Below are 6983 nucleotides of genomic sequence, written 5' to 3' on the forward strand. Positions count from 1 at the left end.
AATATGACTGATGTTTATAAGAAAAACAGGAAAAGCATTCAGGTAATGTCCCAATCATCTGGACATCATCCCGAAACCAGCGTCAGAAAAAAGGTCTCCAACAGAGATGCATTTCTCAACAAATTCCTCAATGAGATTTTTCTCTCCAACAAAGGGATTCGAGAAACCTTATTCCCCAGCAGGGCTGTTCAAGATCACTATCCCCAGAAGGTGTGATCCTCCACATCGAGGCTTGGTCAAATAGTGCATCGGAGGATTATGCATCTTTCTTATTCCCATTCAAAGGGCGTCAAAATCAGAACTTTCAAATTACCTTCATCCCCAAGCAGTAGTCAAATATCCCTCAACAGAACACCCTGGTCCGTAAGGAAGTTCTCCAGTTGAGTGTACTCGAACAAGATAGCGAAGATCATCAACAATCACAATGCCTTCGTTTCCAAAATAGCAAGCAGAGATTTATTTTCCCAACCAGAAGTTTGATACGCTCTAAATTGCATAAGTCATACATCATACGCATATTCATACATAGCATATAATGTTTCATGACAAACACATACATAACATGCACGGTTCTCATTTAGATTGAGAATCTCAACATATACATTACATGCATCATGACATTGCATGTCACTAACTTGATTTTTTCAGGTGGACGAATATCCTCAGCAAAGTTATTCTCAATCACATGTAGTGTTCCCCTGGATTCTATTCAGACGAACAATCCTCTCAGATATAATCAAACCAAAGATTCAAATTGAAGAGATCTCTCTTTTCGAACCACCTATCAACTCAAAACAAGCAACACAAATCTAAGTCGATACCTTGGACGGTTCCTAAATGATCTACCTTCAGATCTAAGTCGTTACCTTGGACGGTTCCTTAATGATCTACCTTCAGATCTAAGTCAATACCTTAGACGGTTTCTTAAAGCAGTCAATCTTCAAGATCCAAAGCGGATACCTCAGACGGTTCCACAATGATCAACCTTCAAAGATCCAAAGCGGATACCTTAGACCGTTCCACAACGATCAACCTTCAAAGATCTAAAGCTGATACCTCAGACGGTTCCACATAGATCAACTTTCAAAATCTAAAGCGGAAAAACTTTGGACAGTTCCGTAACGATCAGCCTCAAAGATTTAAAGTGGTAACCTCGGACGGTTCCGAAACGGTCAACACAGAGGTTTTCAAATCCTTCATCAAGATATAATCAATGGATTCATTCTGATGAACAAACCATCAACACATTCGCCAGATGGCATCTGAAAACCCATCTCAGGTAATGTTTCGATCTGCCAACAACATTTCTCAGACAACACTCAGTGCAAATTCCAGCATCACTTCTGGCGGAGGTAAGTGCAAATTTTCAGGGCATCTAAAATATTCAATCATCTTCTACCTTCATATTCCATTCAGTCTCTTCAGGTTTAAGAAGATTGAATAGGGGCAACTGTTATACCCCAAAATTTGCTTGCATCTTTTTCAGAAAGAAGGCAACACACTTCTGTCTAAAAATTGGGAGTTTCATATAATCTTGGATTTTATTTCATAAATATCCTGATTTTATGAATACTCAGTTTTTAGAATTTTTCTTATACGGTATTTTGGTTCGCTGTTGAATTTATTCTTACACAAACGCCAAAGTACTATTTATTACTTCACACACGCTATTTATTTGAGATTTATTTGAAGATAAATAGTACTGACGTAATTGGTACAGAATTAAATTTTTGCAGGCGCAGAGTCCAGGGATTCAGACTGTACTGGTAACAAGTAAATTATTATTAGTTTTTGTTTCCCACTAATTTTTGTACTATATTATTATTTTCAAAATCTCTTCTATTATTTTCAAAATCTCTTCCTTTCTTTTCAAATCTCTTTCTTTCAAATCAAATCCTAACTTTATTCTATAAATCTCTCTTTTCAAACCCTACCATACACTTTCTTTCAAATCCTACTACCACTCAAATTTTCCTTTTTTGTACGGAATCACTTCATTCCCCAACGTCTCTATCCTTCTTTTCACTCTATAAATACCTCTCATTTTTTCCATAAATTCTCACATCAAATTTCAACTCATTTCTCAAACTTCTACCTCATATTTATTTTCTCTTCTTCCCCGGCAAAAATGGCAAAATGGATGGATACATGTTTTCTTATGGTCATCACTGTCTTGGTGGTGATCATGTCCTTTTTCTGTCTGCATAGTCCTGAAAAATGCGGACCTGGGTTGCTTACACTCCCGTTCATCTATATGTTGTTATTTATAGCATGGGTTTTTAATCGTCATTTTTAAAGTTGTCGTATCTTTCGCTTTCAAAAATGTACCGTTTATTTTATTTGTCGTACTGTTCATTATATTATGTAATATTTGTACTGTCAGTATTAAATGTCGTACTATCTATCGTACTGTCGTTTAATTATCAAGATAATATTATGTGTGTTTATTGCTAGTTAAATATTTATTTTTCTGTGCATTAAATATTTTTCAAGATATTTATCGGTAATTTCGTTCGCGTACAGTATATTTTATTTATTTATTATGTTTGTGTTTTTCTAACAACTCATGTAAATAAATTTTCACCATTAACACAACAAAAAAACAAAAAGAAAAAATTAACTTTAATTGTTGAATTTTCACTTTAACTGTTACGTTAATGCCCGGACAGCCAGTTGACATTCAAACCCGCTGACAGCACGATTCTCCGTGTTTTGTACCATCAATCAAATCAATCTTTTGCATTTCAAAATTCCAAGATTTTTGTTCTAGAAGTCTTCTGATAATCACATGATCAATAGAGACTCAGCACTGCACAAAAATCAGGTACGCTTAACTATCTCCTACACAAACAGTCCCTAACTAGGGTTTTTGTTTTTTTCAGGAGAACGAGTTTTTTGAGACCTCAAATGGATTTCATGGACCTCCATATGTCTCAAAGTACCACCATACAAATTTTCAAACTTCAATTCACTCAGACGCACAGTCAGCAGCTCAAACAGTCAACAAACGACCAGTTTGACCGAAAAGTCAACAGACAGTCAAAAATGAAATTTTTTGTCAACATCCATATTTTGTCAAAAGATTCATCATTTGATCAATGGTTGATCATAAATCATCAAGAAAAGATCAGAAATCAACAAAACCCTAAGTTTCAAAATTAGGGTTTTCTCCTAAAAAGTCAACTGAACTTTGACCGGCCATAACTCTCTCCTCGTTCATTCAAAAAATTCCAACCAAAGCTTGTTTTGAAGGAAATTCAATTATCTTTCAAATGCAATTGATCCCATGGCCATTGGATTCACCATTTGAAAAATATAAGCTCAGACATTACAGGTCATTTTCAAAGTCAACAAAAAGTGGTTTTTTGTCAAAGGCCATAACATCAAGATAACTTCTCCAAATGAAAAAAGTTTCCAAAGTAGCTTGTAGAGGACATCTTGAGGTTTCAAAAAAGTACAAGAACTCCTTCATATGATCAAAATTGAGGGATTTATGCCTTGTTGAAGTTGGCTATTTTTTGGGAAAATGCATGAAACCAACATTGATCAAAAATGTTTTTTTTCCAAAAGAGGCCAAGTTTTCATGATCCAAACATGATTATAATGATGCTAAGGGCATCCCACGACCAACCTAAGGCCCATAACATTTTTATTTCTTTTTTAGATTAATTTTATTACATATAAAGTTAAATTAAAAAAAGAAATGGTGTAAGATAATGATACAATGCTTGGTTCTTAAGCAAAAGCCATCAAAATTGATTCAACTCTGCAGCATAGAAGTACATGGCAGGCCTAGAGCAAGAGGGATGAAGAAATTCAAAGCCATGGCCAAAGAATTCAAAGGTTTTTAATATTAAAAAATCAAAAGTTCAAAAAGCAATCAATGCTTGATAGCTTAAGTTTGCAGCACTTCCATGGCCTATAAATGAAGTAGAATACTTCATCAACAACATACACAAAGATCCATCCAAGGAATAGCCAAGAAACTCACAAAAATTCTCAAAAAAATCCCAAAACTTTGTAATTTTCGTTTTGTAGTTTCCAACCATTATCAATACAAACAAACACTTTCAATCATCTTCTGAAGTCATATAGAGTAAGAATGAACCCCTAATATGGTCCCATGAGGGTCATAACACGTGCATAGTGTTCTTCATATTCATACATAATCAATTTTCGTTTTCTTATATTTAATCAATCTCAATGTAATCTAATCATTCTAATGAGTTCATGAGGTCTTATAGGACAGGTCTGGGCTTTAACATGTTAGCTTCCACGTGAAAATTGCTCAATACCATTGATGAGTGTTCATGCATGTTCAAGCTTCAATATCTTCGAATCCATAGCTACAACACTCAAATAGCAAAACTAACGTCATATTTGAACTTAGAGCATCCTAATTAGGGGATCTGGGTTGCTTTTGTTGTTTATGATCCTTGCTTTTGCAGGTTTTGAAGCTACAGGGAGATATGGCGTTTATCGTGAAAATAGTGGGGGTTTAAAACCGCCGCTATTTGCTTCAGAAAAATGAAGAAGAAGATGAATAGGAAAGGACCTGCGTGGCGTGCTCCTATTGGCCAGTTTACGCGCCCTGGTCATTTTGAATTCCTTGGATCCAGCGTTCATTACCCCACGCTATTACCATACACCTCTTCAATCTCAGCCTTCCAATTTCATTTAATCCAAATCTAACGCCCTAGCATGCGCAACCACACCATAGTCCATCATAAATCACCACACCAGATTATAAATATTATATTTTCTATTTTATTTAATATAACTTGCAAAATTAATTTAAAATAGTTTTAAAAATCAAAAAAATATAATAAAAACATTTTTAGGTTGATAAAATAATATATTATTTTTTGACACAAAAATATTTTATTTAATTAATTAGTATATATTTATATATTTGCTTTTTAATTATCTTAACCTATCAAAAAAATCAAAAAAAAATATTTTCTTTTTATTTAAACTAAATTTATATATTAGACTAATTTTGTACATATTTAGAATATTTTTCTCTTTAAGTTTAAATTATTTGTATAATTATTTGTATAATTATATGTTAATTAGCTTAATAAATTTCCAAAACAACTTTAAAAATCAAAAAAAAAAAATTAATTTTGTTTTAAAATTAATTAATAAGCAATATGAGCATATTTTAGACTTAATTTTTAGGTTTAAATTTTATTTCTAATTCTTAGCTTTTTAATTAAATTAATTATGCATTAATTCTAATTAAAATCAACCATCCAAAAAAATCCAAAAATACTTCCCTTTATCTTATTGCAATTTAAATTCATAGATAAGTGTATAGGTTGTCAAAATCATGTAAATAACGTAGTTTACATTTCCCGCACAATCGATGTAATAGCGTAGATTTATTTTCCGCATTTTAGATTCCCGCACTTTAATTTTTGTACATATAAAACTGCGTGTATGTCCAAGATGATAACTGAAGCGTTAGATCACTAAATTCAAAGACAAATATATCTGAAAATAAAACACGATCACACTTGCACCTCTTAGGGTAATCCCTCTGTTACTTTTTTTTTTTCAAAATCAATTATACTGTTTCAAATACAAAATCCAAACTTTTGTTTGCATCCGGTCAAAGGAGAATTTTCTAAAAGAAATGGGAAAGGACCTTATAAATTTTGGGTAGATCTCCTAATTGCTTGCTCAAATCAAATCAAAACAACAAATGTTTCACATATTCATTGTTTTTCAAAATAAAACTTTCAAAAAAGACAATACTTGGTGTATAACCAAACAAGGATCATTACGAAGTTAAATATCTTTTTTAAAACATCTTTCGAAAGATAAAACACTTTGTATACATCCGCACAAGGATCATTACAAAGTTAATTTACAAAGGTATTTTAAAACCACATACAAGCATTTCAAAGCAAGACAAATGATTCAAACAAGTGAGCTAAGCAATTAAGAGCCCATGGATAACCATGGATACAAAGGGGTGCTAATACCTTCCCTTTGTATAACCTATCCCCGAACCCAAAATCTCTTAAAGGTCTTTTTCTGTTTCTTTTATAAACATTTCCTTAATTGGATAAAATAAAAGTCGGTGGCGACTCTCTGATTTTCAAAACTCAAAAATAAAAGAAGAGTCTGTTCGTATCTCACGAGAAAAAAACCGAGGACGACAATTTCACAGGAAGGGAGGAAAGTACTTCAGTTACAAGCTCATTGGGAAGGAACACCGATTGTGAAGTGTTGGACGAATGTTGTGAGTGAGATGGATGGATATTCATTTTCACAGCTTGCATAACGGCAGTTAGGGAATAAGATCCTCTCCTGCTTTGTGTGTCCTGCTATCTCTATAGTGCCTAATCCAACAGTTAAGGAAAAACAACAAATAATTGATTAAAAACTTTATTTAAGAAGAAAGAGAAAAAACCGTTGTGAATTTGAAATAGACAATTAAAAGGATAAAAGGGTAAAATGGCAGAAGAAAAAGTCGATCATCTTTTTTCAATTTTATTGGGATTACTTCGTGAAACCTTATAAGTTTTAATTATTCACAGGAACATATAAGATAGATTTCTCTTATTTTCTCTTGCATTGCACCATGACTTTTCTTGTTCTGAAAAAATTGATTTTCTATCTCAATTTTCATAGGATACTTCACCACCACTTCTTCACCGCCAATGTCTAATTCAAATCTATCTCAAACTTTGTCACCTGTAATATTTGATGAAACTGACGATAACATAATTTTTTACGAAGCTAGCTATACTGTTTACAGAGTGGAACGACATAACGACAGTGAAGAAGATGAGACAGGGGACATAGTATTTTGCTGGGAAATTCTGGAAAAAACAATCTTATATTTTGTTCGAGGGTGATATGGTCAATGGTTTAATATGTGAATTATTGTAGATTTTAAAAATATTTGAATTCACCTAAACTCATTCATATTGTTGTTATATCTTATGAGAATAACCTTACTGCAAGTTTCT

The sequence above is a fragment of the Vicia villosa genome, linkage group LG6 (genome assembly GCF_029867415.1).
Source record: "Vicia villosa cultivar HV-30 ecotype Madison, WI linkage group LG6, Vvil1.0, whole genome shotgun sequence".
In the NCBI taxonomy this organism is placed as follows: Eukaryota; Viridiplantae; Streptophyta; class Magnoliopsida; order Fabales; family Fabaceae; genus Vicia; species Vicia villosa.